The sequence below is a fragment of the Bactrocera latifrons genome, unplaced genomic scaffold, assembly GCF_001853355.1.
Source record: "Bactrocera latifrons isolate USDA-ARS-PBARC rearing strain unplaced genomic scaffold, ASM185335v1 scaffold_115, whole genome shotgun sequence".
NCBI lineage: Eukaryota > Metazoa > Arthropoda > Insecta > Diptera > Tephritidae > Bactrocera > Bactrocera latifrons.
In genome coordinates, this window is record NW_017534575.1 from 140,573 (window position 1) to 160,168 (window position 19,596).

The window sequence follows — 19,596 nt, forward strand, 5'->3', positions numbered from 1 at the left end:
CGTCGTACCAGCTGTTCTTTTGCACTTTCCGAAAACCAATGGTTTCGGTTGCAGCTGTACGTAAGGAGTTTGAAATTCCGTCCCACAGTTCCCTTATTAGAAAATAATGAATTTGTTTTAATAGACTTAAATTAGAAAAGTTAGATAATAGAGAGCTGTATTTCCAGAAAAGCAGTTTTCATGTCAACTTTCGTTTTGATCTTAATTTTCCGCAAAGCTTCAGTTATTCATTGTAGTATTTACACTTCTGATGTGATGATCTAATCTAAGGGACCCAAAACGAGGACCCTAAATGGATGCCTAGATTTTGTAGTTAAAAGCTTTTTCAAAAAAAAAAAAGGATCCCTAACAGCCGACATTATGAGTGGCTGAAACAAACAAATTCAAAAAGTTTATTAAAGTTGATGGCATTTCATATACAATGATCTACGATTTCTATTTTTCGAAAAATATGAAAAATTAACAAAATGGCGTATTCTGAAAAAAATTTGGTTTTTTTTTAAGGAAAAAATTGTCGTTTTTATAATGCCAAATTGACAGTTTTTAACCAATCAAAAAGATCGTCGCTCATTGTATAGTAAATATATTCAACAATATTCAGTTTAAGAAAAACGCGTTTGAAGTTTCAACTATTCGATTTATATCCGTGAGCGGTCGCTTCTTAGAACGCTGCCATTTACAAACTATTCGAGGTACGTTTTTAGCGATTGCATAGGATATTTCTGAACATATAAACTAGCGAAAAAAGCAAAAAAAAAGATCATCGATTTTTTGAAAGTGTCACACTGGTATAGCCCCTTAAGTCTATCATAATTTACAATGTCTGTTAAGTCCACTCGCTTTAGCCCAATAAAAAATATTGCTCTTATATATTTAAGCGCTTGAACTTTTACAAGGTTCGATTTGTTGATAATCTATATGCACACACACATTAACAGCAATACCAAAATGCACTCATATCTACATACACAGATATACTATACATCTGTATATATATTGCTATATATTTACCAATATATTTTCCACTGAAGGGTTTATTTCCGTTTCCGAGCTTCTGTTCGTTTTTTCGTAAAATTCATTTCAATTTCAAGGTGAATTTTTGATTGCCTGATAACGGCTAAAATGCAACACTTACTTCACACTGGTTAACACATACGCATTGCGTTTTATTTGCGGCTTTTTTGTAAGAAAAATAAAACTGTTTCATTTTAACATGATTATTTACACAGTGGCCACTTAATACAATAAATTACAAAATTTTACGAGGTGAAATGTTTTCCGAATTGAAGTATGCATGTGGAAGAGAATAATTTTAAACGCAAGGGATTTTTGTATTAAAAACGAAAATATTATGTGTGTTTTTAAGTATGTGTGTGCATGCATATAAAAAAATTGGAATTAGTTCAAAGAAAATAATAAAAAAAGAACGCGTTATAGTTTTGCTATTTTTAGACTATATGAAGCATTATTACGTTTCAATTAAGTATGTGCCTACGAGTATGTTTTAGTACACTCAAGGTCGCTTTGGATTTATGGCCACACATCAGCTAACTACTTATGCTATAAGTTTGTACGCCATAAATAATATGATTATTTAGTAAGTATATATGTATATGCTTAGTATTGTATTTTGTTGTGAATTTGACGCTTAACGGTACTCTTTGATTTACCTATTAGGTAAATATCTTTACTCAAAACAACAAACAAATTGCAAGTGCGGAATAGTTCAATAGTAAACTAAGGCAATAGGTCAAATTTTATAAATTAGCACCTCAACAATTTTAATGTTCTCTTCTTTATTGTCTGACAGTTCCATATTTTGGTATAAACCTTGAAATTACTTGCTATGCCATATGGCTGATGATTTTTGAGAACTAAATCAAAGCTGAAATATCGTTATTACATTTTTCATTGCCGATCGAAGGTCTCGCTTGTACTCCTGTTACTATGGCGAAGGTTTCAAATTCCGATTGGAATAACTAGTAATATACCATAATTCAGATTAAATTTGACCCGGATTGATGAAACTAACCAAACAAAATTTTCCGTGTTTTAATACAAATTCGATGAACTCATGCCACTTTCCCCAAACGGATTGTTTTCAGTTTTGAAAATCACAGGATGCCAAATCTTTCATATACGGTGCCTGAGCGAATGCTCTCGTTTCATGTTTTGCCAAAAGGTCAATCACAATCGTGATCAAAAATCATTGAATTTTCTGCACGCAAATCCAGTCGTTTACGACGAGTTTATTCGCGGAGATGCCTCAAAATGGACAAGTAGTATCCCTTACAGATCTTTTGACCCAGTGAAATGAACTCATGGTGAACTACAGTATTGTAAAAAGCGATGGGCACCAATTAGATTTTTAACCCATTTTCAGCAAGTTTTCGATTACTTCAAGCACCTTCACTGAAGGCTTTGTGCCATTGAAATTATTTTATTTGTAATGAAGTGGGTTCACCAAAATATCTCTGAAACCTTATAAACGACTTTGTTGCCGTGATTCTAGTGGAACACACAAAATTTCAATTAATCTCGTCAAATATTTCTTCTATGATAAAAATCACTATACAAACTTTTCCCTGCCAAAATGTGTATTTACGATGGAAAAAATTTGACATATGGAGACAAAACTTCACAGAAACAGAAAAAATAGCTGTACCAATCTAGAAGAAAATATATCGTTTGCATAGTTTATATGGACTAGTCTTGATGTAAACTTCTTTTATGACAATTGTGGGCTTGCCTACTACAACACCACTTGGCCTTTAAGATAAGCGTTTTTCAAAACGATCAAAGAACAAAAAAGCATAACAAAAAAAAAGTTGATCAGCACTTCATGTAGTAGAGTAGAAGTAGAGCGTTACTAACCATGTTAAAGAGAAATGCTAAAAGCGGTTTAGTAATGAAGAGTTTACCAATTATTTGTATGCATGTATGTGTATGTATACCGTGGGATTAACAGGTGTTTCACTCAGTTAACGCTGATTTAAATTTACTACAACTGTTACTGCAATGCTAACTTTTAATACAAACACCCATACATATATACATACGTTATATTTTATTGTAGCTGTGGCACTGACAATGACTTTTCCGCCCATTAACGATGCTTTTCTGCTGTTGGTGAACTGAAAAACCTGAAATGACTCATACATACATACATACTAACATTCATTCATGATTTTTATCAGCGGCTAGCTATTGCTACTGATTAGATCGAGATTTCCGAAAGTCAGCAACAGCAAAGAGATCGATACATATTTCGATGAGAAATAACACACGAGAGAGGCAAAGCTCACACATACATATCTTCGACACCTGTTGCCCGGCAGGTATACGAGTGTATGAACTGCCGAGTCGTGTTGTCGAGCAGGCGATGGAGCGCGCGTCCGTCTTGCGCTCGTAAATGACAAACGCCGAATGAAGCGCTTTTCGAAGTTCGAAAAGCTTGTTGATTCTTATCGTTTGCATGTGTATGCATATTATTTGATAAAGTTTTAAATGATGTCTTTCATTTTTGGTTTATTTGCTTTATTGACAGCTTTAATTTTTCGCTTGCCGCCTGTTTAAGAGAGTGTGTGTGTGTGATATTTTTGAGCGACAGCTGGAGAGTTGGTGGTTAATATGCTGGCTCACTGCCTGGCTAGCTCGTTGATTTGTTAGCTGATTGAATATGTTTGTTGGTCGGTGTTTTTTATTGTTGCAGCTCTAGCTTGCTGTGAGTGCTGATCGCTGTTAGCGCTTTATTATAATACCGAGCGTATGCCGTCTTCGACCATTCAGTGTACGATATTCCGGCGCACGGTTAAGACGGTTGGAATATTTAAAATTTGAATTTCGACCAAATCACAGCGGTTCCGTTTAGACCAGTTATTTGCTCTTTGCTTTCGTTCGATACCAGTAGTGCGGAATGTATATAAAAAACAAAACTTTTTGACGGCACAAGGCATGCAATAATAATAAATTATTGCTAACGTAGCATTTGTTGTGCCACTAAACAATTTAAATAAATAATATATAGTGAAAAGTAAAAACTCGAAAATATATTCACACGTTTTAAGCATAATTTTGTGTTTCTATGAATCGCAAAAAAACAACAAAAAATTTATATAATAATTTAACTTATTTAATGTGTTTGTGTTGCATGTAAGATGAGATATTTTATTTAATATTAATTAATTTAATGCCACGCGCTCAAGTTTTGCATATTTTGGTTAGAAAGGGCAGAAAGAAATGGCGCTAATTCTCGGTTTTAAAAATCTGCCCGTTGCTGAGTTGAAGTAAATTGTATTGTGTTAAGTGTGCGTCTATTGGTTGAAATATCTTGCAGATATATACGTAAAATTAGTGATATTCAAATTGCTAGTGTAATATAACTAAATCAGTTAAACTAATTAAGCGCTTAAAATGACAAGCGCTAGGAGAAAAAATAAAGTTGAGTCAAAAAAAGTAAAAGAAGTAAGAAAATATAAAAAACTTACCGCACAACGACACTGTTGACACATTTGACCATTTTAGCCAGTCCAACTGGCTAGCCAAGCCGCAACCACAAAACTTGGCTGAAAATATTGCGACCCAACCACGATTGACAGCGCAAAGGCCACACGTTTAACCTTTAACAGACATTTTGAGAAATTAAAAAAAAAACTTAAGATTGAACGACTTGATATATGTATTAAAAAAAAATTATAAACAAAGTAACATACTGGAAGAATAATAATTTACATTTTTAAGCGACTGAACAAAAACAAATAGTACTAGTATTATAATTAGGAAGTTACTATTTTTAGAGCTTGACTACATTTATTTAGTGTTTAATAATTTATATTTATACACCTTTTCCATTATCTAGTTTTTCACATAAATTTTGCATATTATGACACTTAATAAGTTAATTTTATTAATACTTAAAACATTTTTGCTGTGCAGGTAAAGCTTTGAAAATTTTATTATAGTATAAACATTATAGTCTATAGCTGTAATGAAAAATTTTACTAAGATAACACAGAGAGAGAAAAATTTGCAACCAAAATTTAAAAGAGATTAAAATTAAAAAAACATGTTTATACAATTTGCCACCAAAATGTATGTTGTTGTTTAAAAAATCTTGAATTTCAGTATTTTTTTTTTGCTTTAATTTCTGTTGAAACTGTAAATAATATCCAACAAACACTTCTTATATGCTTTTGAAATAAATTTTAACTAATCTATGATGATTTCGAAAATTGGTAAAGTTGTACCAATCTCTTTCAACACTTCTATTTCGCTTTATACTGAAAGATATATTATTTTCTGATAATTTTTAAACTTTTTTTGAAATAATCAGTACTGAAATTATACTGCTATCGGTGTTGTAGAACAATAAGAAGCTACAAAGGAGTACAAATTTAGTTTTTGGCCACTGTTTTCTTTGATTTTGAAGATTTAAGTTTTTCTCTTCGGTAACCACCACTGAAACAACAACCACCACGGTGTATGTAGTTATGACCTCGTTTGGGTCTATACAATCGAACCGTAAAAATGTTTTTTCAAATAATAATTGTGTATATTTCAAATTTAATTTTCCCAACCTTTTGTACTAATTAAAGAATTTCAAAAAATATATAAGCACTCAAATTAAAAACCAAAAAAAAAAACAAAATACATCCAAAAAATAATAATCAGAAAAAAAATAAAATAATTATTAATACGTTCATTAAACACACCAAGCATAAAAGATTACATCGTCTTTCGATAATTCGCAAATCTTTATATTAATTAGAGCATCCCTAGAAAATATTTGGTCAACAGACACTTTAAGGTTTTATCACTCAAGTACAAAAAAAGAAAAATAAAAAGCAAATAAAACCATAAATTAAATTAATGCGCTTATAAACACACCAAGCTTGAAATATTACCTTGCCTTTCCGCAATTAATAGTTATAAACTGCATATGAATTTAGCGCCGCAAAACAAAAGCTGCAAGTTATTGTTGCAAAAGCTATGACAACAAACAATGAAGTGAACAAAGTGAAAAAACTAATATACAAAACCAAAGAACAATTTAAATTTTTTTAGCATTGAATTTATACCCTTTATGGCCAGCATGCTTGCCAAATGTGCTATGAGCATGCGCGCCAGCGTTGGCTCATCGCATTCTATCGCGTGTTGATTGATTGCGTGCAAATTAAAAGCTTTAAAAATAGTGTTGAATATAAAAAATACATATAAACGAGTTCAATGCAATCCAAGCAACATTCATGGGGAGGTCAAACCATACAACACCCTCACAACAGGCGTGCAAATTAAAATTATTGCAAGAATAACAGCTGAAATTGTTACAAAAAATTAATGCAGTGGACAAAAACACACAAGATTTGACACATATTTGTATGTACGTACATTAACAACAACTTTATGCAAAACACCGTTATGTTGCCACGGTATAAAAAATGCATATATTCACTGCTATTTGGCTCTATGTACATATATATGTATGTATGTGCACTTTTCTGCACTTATGACGTTCTAGTCGACGTTAGCAAAAGCGCCAACCTAGTCGCGTCGCCTTTTCCTCTTTTTTACTTTTATTTATTTATTTTTTTATTATCTGCTGTGATATTCATTTTCTGCTAATTGTGCATATAATTATTAATAGCTAAACAACGGCGCGTGCGTGCCGGCACCTACATACATATACATATAAAAGCATACGTGCATATAATAATCTGTATGTGTGTTTGTATTTATATGCATAAAACGTCAGGCGTCATCATTTTCACGTTAACTTGCTGAGCATTGTTTTTGTTTTACAAACTTACTTGATTCGACGCCGTTGCTGCTTGATTACTGCAAATTCAAATGCAGGCAATGTAGAATTCTTTGGAAAAAAGAAGAAGAAACGGAAAAAAATCGAGTAATTAAATGAAAAAAGTATTTTTTTATAAGAATATTGTACTCGTAAATAAGTAAATAGGCATTATTGTCATTGGCGATTATTTATGCACGTACATATTGTATCTATCTATATGCATATGTACATATATAATGTATAATGTGTATGTATGTGCAAATGTGTTGATGTGTGCATTTGTGGCAGTGCAAATAGGTGGTAGGCGGTGAATGGGCATTGCCACCTGACACCGTTGCTCTTGCTGCTGGTGTTGCTGTTGTTAGTGCCGGGGATGTTGCTGAGTTGCTGGCAGCCAGCTGCCGGCCACTTGAATTGTCAACACGTGAATGAACGCAGTTACATGTATGGATATATTTTTATTTGCATAGACATATGCACAAACATATATATAAACACATGTGCAGTCGAATGCGGTGCATACCCGTCAAGAAAATATGTGTCTCAAATTATTTAGATAATGCTCGATTACGTTGCAGCTTCATTGGTTCTCAAGTGGGTCAAGGCAAGTCTGCACTCATATGAAATACATTTCACTTTCAGGCAATATAAAATCTCGAAATTTGATTTTGATATTAAAATTTTTCTCATAATAACTAGAAATTTATCAGTTTTTACCGTTTAAACTTCTCAGAAGCAAATACTAAGTCTACTTTTGTCAAATGTGTATCGTATGTAAGCTTTTCTTACTGGGGTTTGTTCATACGTAAACTGATTGTTAATGAATCGCGTATTTTATAAAAACACATACTTGTGTGTCTCAAAATCTGCTGGTATCAATTTTTGAATGTTTGACGGAAGTTGGCTACAAACATTAAACATTTTTATTGAGTACTCCCTTAGAATGTTGATTTGGTTAAAAAAAATGTAAAAACTGTAAAAATTTTGCTGTTTTCTGTATCGAAGTTTTGCGTTTGATTTCCGGTAATCGATTCCTTTACTCCACAACTTCGGCAAAACTTTGTTAAAATCACTTTCTGCCTCTAAAACTCCTGAAAACACTTTGGAAGCAGATTTTTATGTAGATTTACAGAATTTAATCGACTTTAATTGGTTTCCGTCAATCTCGCCACCGATTTCTAGAAGGAACTTCGAGAAAAGGTGTCTGGCTGTGAGATAGATTTATGTGCTTAAAATGATCTTAAATATAAAAATCGACGAATATTATTACTATAAATGAATACAGTTAATGATCGAAAAATTAATTAAAATTTTCATTTTTGACGAAATGACGACTTCCCAAAAAAAAGCAATTTTTTATGAAAAAATGAGTCGTTTAAAAAATCTAAAGAATTAACAAAAAATCTTACTTCTTCCACCTTTACCTGCCCAATAAAACTTTTTGGCAAATTAACTTCAACTTTTCGGAGAATATTTGCAAATATATGTATATTCCATATAAATTTAGGCAAAAAAATCGATTTTTTGCAAATCACAAGTAGATACATACAACCCGGTGAGACAGGATCACCATATTTTCTCCTTTTTGAAGCACTTTCAATAAATATTATCAGTTTGTAATTGATGTGTCTACCTATTATAAATATGGTTGTCAAAAAAGTCTTGCGGTATTTTTGCGGTATTTTTATTGAATTTTCAATTGTTCATACAATTTTTTTTTTTTGAAGACTCATGCCCAGCTCTTGACCGATGCTACGGCTACTACTCTGCCTCTTTCGATCAGCGATTTTAACGCAATTTTCGACGACAGGCCTTCCGGAGCGCGGCACATCTTCGACCACCTCTACACCAGAACGAAAACGTTGAAACCATCGTTGTGCGGTAGAAATGGAAACTGTATCGGGTCCATATACTGCACAAATTTTATTGGCGGCTTGAGATGCATTTATTATTTTATTTTGCTCCATGTTTGCGACGCTATAACTCACGAACGACTTGTTAGCGCGTGAAATGAGCTTTCCAAAAAGGTATAGCATGACCCGATGCGACGAATAAAACTAGAACTACGGGCTCTCAGCGCCAACTAGCGAAAATACCGCAAGACTTTTTTGACAACCTAATATAATAATACATATTTGCAAGAATTTTCCTTAAAGTTATCATTAAAGCCGAGTTCGCAATTCCAGGTTGAAATCACTTAAACATCGTTTTTATGATATTATTCTTACTACCAATCGGAGAATATTTTCAAATATATGAATATATAGAAATTTTTCAACATTAACCTAGTGTATAAAATGCTTAATAATAATATAAACTTTTTTAATCATCTGTTTACCAGAAAATTTATTTTGATAACAAAACTCAATGATTTATTGACTACCAATATTTTTAGTACTCTTTCAATAAAACATTTTCAAATAAATATAAAAATAGCTGGCTTAGTACAAGCGCATCAGCTACTATCAACAACTACAAACAAAAAGCCCTCACTAATCTCAAATCTACATTGCTATAGCCTGTGATTCAGACAGCCGCTTAATTTAAGCAATTAGCAGTCAATTAATAAAATATATACACTAATGGCGATATAATGTATTCTGAGCTAATATTATTTAAACGGTTAGTAAGCGTGTAATTGTTAGAATATTATCTAAATCATAACAAAATCTTTTGCCCCCTAAAAGTAATTGTTTTTGTAGTAATATATTAAAACCATCAAAACAAAACAAAACACTAATGACATACATAATTGTTTGGAATGAAGAATTCCTGAATTCCTGAAATTTCTAAATAATTAACTAGTGTAATTTCCGCCTAGTTTTTCCATTCATTTAAACTGATTTATTTTTTAAACTAATACTATCTTGTATCGTCATCGTTATTACGATAATTACATAGTTTATCGGCGTCACCGGCGTTATTTAGCGCGTGAATTAAATAAAATCGTAGCCATAACAAACCATTTGTACGTACCTCACGTGTAAATTGTTGCGTTTAGACAGCATAAACTGTTTTTTTTTTTTCACTTTTATTTAGAGTTGGAATGAAAATAAAAAGTTCAACGTGTTCGGCGAGTATACGATTTAATGAAATATGTAGATAAAGGAAAAGGAACAATACATACATAAATACATATGCAAATGTATGTATATTATTTTTGCGGTAAAAATTTCCTAGGAAATATTCTAAAATTTATTTAAAAATTAACGGAGAACGCATTTAGTAATATTATTTCGTAGGAAAAAAATAAATTAATATAATAAAATGATATATAACAATGAAATAAGATTTTGGTATTTATTTTAAGGGGTTACACACTTTTTTTTCAACAGTTTTTTTTTCATATAAAAAAATATATATTTTATTAAAAATTTTAATTGTTACAAAAATGCACTATTAAAATTAAGAATTCTAAAATTTTTGGATATAGAGAATATTTGGATATTTTAAATTCGGCCATTGCGACGCCAAGACTTCAAGAACACAGTTTCGAGAAAAACGCGTTTAAAGACGGCGTAGTTAGCCTAGGCTGTATCTCCGAAACTATTACTCGGACGAACTTGAAAATTTAGAACAATATTCTAGAGTTCTTGTAGAATTTAATAAAATAATAATAAAAAACGAGTTTTGAAACCCGTAAACCCTTGTAACCTCTTAAGTTACTGCTTAAAAATTTTCTTGCTTTTATTGCTATAGTGACATTATTTCTCAAATGCATATTTCCTCCTATAAACTATTTATTTGAATTAAATGATTGGTGATAAATATTATTGACCTCAAAGATTTGGTTGATAAATGTTGAAAAAGGCCTTAAATTGTATTTCTAATCACACATTTTATTTAACAACCCAAAATTTAAGTGAAAAATGCCTATACGTAATAAACATAACATAAACCAAAATTAAAAAACTTTGACCCAAAAAAATCAAACTATTGACATCTGCTTGCGTAAGTCAATCGCCAATTTTTTTGGAATATTGAAACCTCAAGAGCATGATGCTCTTAAAAAAGAGATTGGCTTGACGTCACAAACGCCCACTTAAGTAGCTCTGCTATGGCTATACGGGCTATTCGTTAAACCATAAACAGTTATCGATGAAAAAAAAATACAAAAGTAAATAAAAACATGACAATTGCTTATATGAATTTGAATATGAATATGTGAAAAAGAATATGAATATCTAGTACTTATCTAACTATTCAACTGTGTCACTGATTTGTGTACATGTTTTCGTAACATTTCTGTGGCACTCCTGTGCAGTTGCTGTCAATCACTTGCAGTTCCTAAGCGCTAAACAGCGGGTGACGAAAGTCCACTTCAAATGTAAATAAATGAACTGATTTGACAAATAACAACCCGGTACACAATTTAATTTGCACCTTAATTCGGTGGTGGAAGTTATTATAAATGTGTGACCGGAATGCGTTGATCGTACAAACAATATTTTCGGTATAAGTGTTTATATATTTATATATTTGAGAATTTATCACTTGGTGACAAAGATTTATGCATATTAGCAGTAACAGTCATCAGTTTTGACATTTGAAATCAACTTAGGCAGGGCAACAGGAATGAATCTATATTCTTCTGTATTTGTGAAAAGTTTTAATAAATTTAATGTAAACAATAATTACAGAAAAATAACTCCTTTGTAAAAGTTCATTAACATTTAAATATTTTGTCAATTGGCACTTACAACAATTAATAAGTCTAATTAAATTAAATTAATTATTTATAAATTTAAAAAAATAAGGTGGCATTGTATTTATTTTGAAAATTTTTTATTTATTCTTAAAAATCAATTTTATTCCCTTCAAAGTAATCCCCTCCCGACGCAATGCACTTATGCCAACGGATTTTCCAATCTTTGAAACACTGCTTTTAGTCACCTTCTGGGATGGCCTTCAGTTCCGTCTTCGCTGCGGCTTGAATCTCCTCTATCATATAAAAACGATGTCCCCGAAGCGGTATTTTGAGCTTGGTAACAGCCAGAAGTCACACGGCGCCAGATCAGGTGAATACGGTGGTTGCGGAAGGATATGGGTTGAGTTTTTGGCGAAATGATCACGAACCAAGAATTGTCTTTCCACAATTCCGGCCTTTTAGGCAGAAAGCGTTACGCACACGACGCATAACATTCAAATAATATTCCTTGTTGAGTGTTTGACCGGTTGGAAGGAATTCATAATGCACAACACCACGATAATCGAAGAAAACAGTCAACATGACCTTGATTTTTGAGCGACTTTAGGCGATTTTTTTGGTCTCGAATCTCTTTTGGCACGATATTCGCTCGATTGATCGGTTGTTTCGGGGTCGTAAGCATAGATCCAAGTCTCATCGCCAGTTATAATGAGTTTCATGACACCCTGCTAGTCGGAAAGCATCGTTTCACACACTTCAACGCGACTCATTTTTTCCAAAAAATTCAATGTTTTCGGTACCAGTCGAGATTTGACGCGCTTGAGGCCCAAAACATCCTTCAAAATGGTTTTGACTGAGATTTTCGACATGCCAACTTCATCAGCAAGGTCTCTAATTGTTAATCGTCGATTTTTTCAACATCAAATCTTTGATTTGTTGAACATGAGCTTCGTCGGTTGAGGTTGATGGTCGCCGCTCTTCTTCTTCGACACGTTCACGGCCGGCTTGAAACTCACTTTCCCACTTGTAAACATTTTTTTAGACATAGCCTCATTACCAAAGGCTTTCTGCACCATCCTTAACGTATCCGCAGCAGAAAATTGATTCCGTAAACAAAATTTAATGCAAATTTTTTGCACAACAAATTTCGACATCGCAAAAAACGAAAAACTCACTTTTAGCAGCTCACAAAACAACACGTATCTCAAACACTATTGAATATTTTGACGTGAAATTTGACATAAATGTGACTGACAGTACTACCAACCTAAAAAAAATTATTCTCCAAATCCTTCGACGCGCGCAGTTTAAATTCAAATGTCACCTTATTTTTTGGGCACAGATATTATTCGGATAATATAAGAATGCAAATCCTCCAATGAAAAGTAAAAGGCAAACGAAAACTAAAAAAAAACAAAACAAAATCAAAAGAAAAAATATTTTTATTTTTTTTTTATTTTTTTTTTTTTTATTTTTAACTAAAACAACAAGTTTTTAATTTTAGTTCCCAATTTTATCACTTTGAAAATCTCCGAGATAAATTTGTGATCGGATTCCCAATGAATTGCAAGCATGAATTAGCCTTCTTAGAATAGATGAAATTATGTAAAATGTAAAACAGGTACATATATAGACAGATATGAAAACCCTCCATTGAGGGATAGAGAAATTTAATTTTTTATGGATATTATAGAATTGCCAAGATATCCTCACGAAATTGTTCAGATCGGAGCGCTATAACGTATAGCTGCCATACAAACTGACTGATCAAAATCAAGATAAAGATCTTTTTACACTATTTTATGCTATAAGAGACGCACCTATGAAGAGTATTATGGTTTCGATGCAGCTGAAGTTAACATTTTTTTTTTTTATTACTGTTTACCAAGTGATCTGTTGCAAGATCAGTCGCCTGTAGTTCATAAAATCGCCTTTTTCCGTTCTTCTGAACATATAAAAACGTGTATATCTCTTTATCCACCGCTTTAACAAACATTAAATAAAATTCTCTCGCATTTCCAAGCATGCAAACATATCAAACCTTTTTTAATTTTTTCCGATTTTATTTACAAGTGATCATGCATAACGCGATCGTTAGACTCTATACTGTTGACACTCGTCTGTATGTATATTTGCTTTGTCACTTGACAAAATAATTAACTTTTGATAAATTCGTATTATGTAAATGCTAACTACTCTTAGCTAATTTCAATAGGTTCAATTTGGCGTTAAAATTCCTACCAAACAAATAATTAATATATACAATTGCATTTTTGACATTGAGTACTTAATGTTATGTAATTACATACCAAAAACACTAATGATTTTTTTAAACAAATAAATTGAAGGCTGATAGCAATTCAGTAGACACAAATTGAGTTAAAAACGTAATTAAAAAAATAAAAAAATTATAAAATATATGTATTTTTATTTTTTTCAACAGTGGTACCACTATGCAAACGATTATATATTAAATACCACTAAATTTGTTCCAAAAATTGCATTTCGTGTTAAAACATCAAGTATTCATTCAACAGCACCAGTGGGTATTCCCTTGATAAGAATTTACGCTGACTCGTTCGGCATCTTAATGAGCCGTTCGTTTTAACACCGAAGTGCGCCAGATACTTGCGCCACCCATGCAATGCAAATATTAATATATCCGTTATAATGACTTTCTGTTTTTATGAGACCGCCTTTTAGTTAGTAGACGTCAAATAATTTAACTATTTAATATTTGCAACCATTTTAAGTAAAGCATAAATAAACGTTAACACGCCTATGTGAAAAGCTAGCAAATAGAAATACTTACGCGCGTATGTATGTAGGTACTTATAAAGAGTTAAAAATTCTTAAAGCGTTTTGCTACAAGGCATGTATGTTTCGTGGCTATAAACGCAGATAATTATAGTAATTTTATTTAAATATTTTAAATGTGTTTTGGGGTTTTTCGAACGTTCTGCCGTTGGACTTAGTCCATATCCATTCTTGATTAATGTCTGTATTAATTTCTGCATTAGAATCCAAATGAAATATTGAAGAATTAATAAAAAAATAAATATCACAGCTGTTTTAACGACACTTTTGGTTTTACCCTAAAATTGTTTGTATTGGTATTTTCTATATTTTAATTCTGTTAACCGTGTCTAGTTTGAAAAGATTTTTCATTTATACCACTTCCATACCACAACTTGCACTTATGACAAGCACCTGCGTTGTTGATCACTTGTTCCTATTTGATAATTAGTTTTAGTGATTAATTACATATTATGCTAACCATGCTCTGAAGGTCTCTTTAGACCGGAAGTGCAAGAACGGTAATCAACATCTAATATCAGCATGTCTTTAGTGAAGGTCGCTAACCCAATCGCCTAATACATTTGTCACGGTTTTTCCTTTACGAGTAGATACCTATTTTATGTCTATTTGTATATATTCTATAAGTAATATGTGGTACAAATAAGCGACGTTAATAGTTAATCATGAATCTATAAAAAGAGCCTCACTTGCCTACTAACAATTAAGATTTGTTTGAAATAATTTTAATGCGATTATTTGCTGTTAATTTTAAGTTTAAGTTTTTTTTAAATCTAATTGTGTTTTATTGTTTTTGCCGTGTTGTTATTAATTCATAAATCAGTAGCCATTTCAATAGTTATCTCCACCCAAACAATCGAAATCGATGTTATAAAATTTTATGAATAAATAAACCGTATCACAGCAAGTCAAAAGTGGATTATTATTTACTCACAGGCATATTATAAACAAAACATATGCATATGTATAAAAAGTTTTTGTTTTACAACAAAAAAAACTTAATGGACTGCTGAACTTTCAAATTGCAGACACTAAAATAAAGTAAATTAAACGGCAGTCAACAACTCGTTATTGCTTTAATGACAACATTAGATCGCGAGTCTTTTTCTATTTATACAACTTACTTCTAGTTATGACTAAGATTATTGCGATAACTTAAGGAGACCTTCCTCTTTCCTCCTCTATACAAATGTCTCAAATCACACAGCCTTTTCTTGAGCCCCAGTTAGTTCAAGCACGTGCTAAACTCACTCAATTGAAGAAAACTCAATTAAACCAGCTGCATGATTTGCTTGTTAGTTTGTATTTATTATATTTTTTATCTCTAAAACAAATCGTAGACAAATTATTAAAACCCTGTCAATTACTTTCGTTTGAAATTATTATAAGCCACATTAATAGTCTCATATTTTTTTTGTTTAAAATTATAAAGAAATATATTTTATCTAAACATAAAATTATTACATATTCAATAGTAAGGTAAACTGACAATTTTTTTTAGAATCCAAAAATGTTAATTCTACCCTAGATAGGTTCAATCAGTTCAAATCAGTTTAGTCAGTTGTGATTTTATAACCAGTTTTTGTAAATAAACTAAAATTACTGTTGAAAATTTTTGAGAATTGATTGAATTCATGACTCAATGAAAGAAGGAGGCATTACTTCAGAGCGTGCTTCTTCTTACAAGAAATTTTTTTAATCCATACTGTTTTTTATGTTTTTCTCATGGTCTTCCTATTTAGGTTCTTATTCAGTCGTCACCCAAAAAAAAATACATTTTCATTGACTCGAATGTTTGAAAAATATATTATTGAAGCCCAAAACTAAAGCAAAAAAGGCTGATTTTGACATTATAAGCTAAAACACTATTGACAAATTCTCTTTGGGCTATCGACAGCCCTCTTCTTCATGTATATCACATGTGCTCACAAAGGTCCAGGCCTCTTCCAGCAGCTTGAAGAACGCGATAGCGTTGATGTGATGCCTGTCCACGTAGATGAATCTTACGGCCTTGAGCATGCTTCTGCAAGTTGCTGGGCAATCTAGAATCATGTGTGTTTCAAAAACAAAACAATAAGAATAAAAAAATCTACCAGAATTCAGTGGAGTTAGCGTTAGTATTTTGCATATAATTATTATGGCTTGCTGGGCTAATAGACAGTTATTCTTTATTTAATCAATAACAACTAGTTACTTAAATGGCTTTTCACAATTTATTTATAATCCCGCTTCTTTTGTAAGCGACCCACTGTGCTGTCCACTTACAAGCATTTCATACGAGTTATACGATAACTTATTAAGGCACTTACTTGCCGGTATTTATTTTACCTACTTACACCACAATTAATGATAATTTATAATAGGTGTTCTCAGAAATTCAGTAGCTAATTTAATAAACAACGCAACTTTTTTCTTAAGGTTGTAAACCATACAAAAAGTAGTTTCAAACCACTTAAAGTTTTTTGTTTCAGTACTTAATTAGGAGCACTGTGCTCCATTTAAGCACTTATTGGTATTAATAAACTAATTTTTAAATTCCCTTATATAAGTACATATGCAATTGTTAACGGTTGGTATCGGCCAGTATATGCCTACAATCTTTTCAACTAGTTCAAATATAAATATGCACATGTATCAGCTCTTCCGTAATGTAGGCATTTAAAAGATTACGTCGATCACTGACCGCTGGCTACACCATTTACATAAGCGCTTTACAATTTAAACTACAAACTTTTCAGTTGTAATTAAGTAATCCGCTCTCTGCGCACAACAATGCCTTACAAATAAAACAGTTATTTGACTACATGTAAAAAACCAACAACAACAAGTGATGTCTATGATAATGCGGCTTTTGTGCCGATCTCGTATGGATGCACCAAATCAATCAATTTTTCTACAACAAACAAATTGTTGTAAGCAATTATTTAGTATTCAGCTATAAAGTGCACTATCGGATCTATTGTTGTTGTTGTTGTACAGTTGCATGACGTCTAGTAAAATTAAAGAGAAGAAAAGGTGTAATTTAGTGTTTGTTTGTCGGCTGATTTGCTTACAACCGTTATGGTGTGAACATATTGTGCAAACACACTTTTACAGTGATGGTCATGAGTTTAGAACCAAATTATATTTTTGGTGTTTTTCGTTTTTTATTTTCAGTCTTATAAATGTGATAAGTTTAAGTCTATAATTTTTATAATGAAAAAGATGAACTTAAGTTTTGACAAAAACTCAATATCCATCGGTCAGTTTGTATGGCAGTAATATGTTATTGGGGTATGATATCGGCGTACCCAATAAATGAGTAGCAGGGGTTTGCAAAATTTCACATCGATACCTCAAAAACTGAAGAAATAGCTCAACATTCGGATCATTGAACCTGTTCAGCATATAACAATTATAAAAACATATTGCATTACGAAAAGCCAAAGGCATAAAAATAATTCAAGAAAATTTTTTACTAATTTCAATTAAATTGTTGAACTTACTCTCCAATTATTTAAAATTACCTTGACGCTTGTACTTTTTTATATTATTTATATATATTGTATGCTCGGTCATATTTAATTCATGATCACCACTGTGTACATTTTTGCAATTTAACTCACAAAGCCATATTACAAAAACTAAATCATAATCATTGCAATAATTGTAATAAATTGAAGTCAATCAGCTAGTCAAAAAACAAAAAAAACAAAGTATATTGAAATATTTGTAAAAGAAATAAATGCATAATTATGCGCTAATTTAGTTTTTATTGAAAAATACAAACTAGCAATATAAACCCAATCGTATGAACTTCCGCATTTTATAAGCAACAAACCCTTATAGCAATGATTCAACTCACTTAAAACCATTTGAAACTGCTACACAACATATGTGCATACATATATGTTTGTATGTCTATAATTGCATCACTAGAAAAATTGGCTGCCATCTAGTCGGCATGCGACAAGTTAAAGGTGTTAATGATGCCCAGCCGTTAGGTTGGCTATTATTGTTTTGTTTCTTTTGCTCTGTCTATGGATTTAAGTTAGCGGCACGTGCATAACATAATAATAAAACAATAAAATTATTGTTGTTGCACCTAGTTATGGTATAACTTTCGAAAAAACATAGATATTATAAAAACAAAACAAGCGGCCTAATTGAGTGTAAAATAAAGTTGAAGTGGTCAAGACGAAAGATATGGCACACGTGAGTAAAAAATTAGCAATTGAACTATTATTTTTTTTTTTTTGTTTTTACGTGTTTTTCATATCTTTTCTTTTAGTGTACAATAGCTTTATTTGCATTTTACTAAACTTATTGCCAATGACAGTGAACTTGACTTGGGGTTTGGTGCCAATTAGGGCATGCAATTAGTAATTAGGCTCAATTTTGTATTCAAATCATACAAAAATATATAGATGGATAATAAATAAAATTATTACTTAATGTTACAGACTTTATTTTTTTCTCGCTGTTTGAACTTGATTTTGGGGTCATTAGGTAAGGTTAATCTGGTAGGCCAATAGGAGTTCTGTACCTAGGAGAAGTAGTCATCCTTTAGCATTCCTGCACTTGACGCGAATTCAACAGAATATGCGGCATCACTATCGATAACTCCTCCTGTGTATCATACCATGGGAACCTCAGATGCTTGCAGCGTAGCCTTGGTAATGCGAGACAAGTGCACAAGATATGCTCCTTTATTGCCCTGGTGCCCTGCTCTAGACATTTCCTGCAGTCTTATCAATATGTCAGCCCATCTTGCGGGCGTGAATCGCTACCAGATAGTGACCAGTTAGTATTCCCATCATGTTCCTACAGTTTCTTCTATCGAGTGCCAAAATTAATTTTGTGTACTTCCGATCTACCGTTTTGCACATAACTTTTTCAGGTAGCTCGTTACATCGGGTTTTGATTTTCTTTACCATGTTTCTGTCGACGTATACACAATGTATGGATTTCCCAATGTTGATCACGTTTTCGGGATTAACCGTACTCCATTCCCCTCGGCTCCTCGGCTTTCGAAATAGCAAAGACCTTACCTTGAAATATACTGCAGTGTTCTGGCAACTTCGTCCTTATCGTGCGACTTTTTCAACCTGCTTCTGGAGAAAATAGTTCGAGCTGCAGAACTAAATAAAGAAGGTACCATCTTCTATAAAAGTGTACAGCTGCTGGCGTATGCCGATGATATTGATATCATCTCCTGTCTAATTGTAGTTGTAGATAATTTCGTCTATCTTGGAACCAGCGTAAGCACCACCAACAATGTCAGCCTAGAAATAAAACGCAGGATAACTCTTGCCAACAATTGCTACTTCGGACTGAGTAGGCAATTGAGAAGCAA

General features: G+C 32.1%; 1 protein-coding gene and 1 long non-coding RNA gene across 3 annotated transcripts in view; both read left to right on the top strand.

Annotated features, from left to right (window-relative positions):
- The window catches only part of LOC108976614 (solute carrier family 41 member 2), a 75,174-nt gene that overhangs the window by 28,224 nt on the left and 27,354 nt on the right, over positions 1 to 19,596 (top strand). The gene's annotated exons all lie outside the window — the stretch shown is intronic.
- Positions 4,113 to 19,596, top strand: part of LOC108976631 — a 24,100-nt gene continuing 8,616 nt past the window's right edge. The window contains exon 1 of the long non-coding RNA XR_001993977.1: positions 4,113 to 4,152. This is a non-coding gene — a long non-coding RNA (uncharacterized LOC108976631). The remainder of the gene's footprint in view (positions 4,153 to 19,596) is intronic.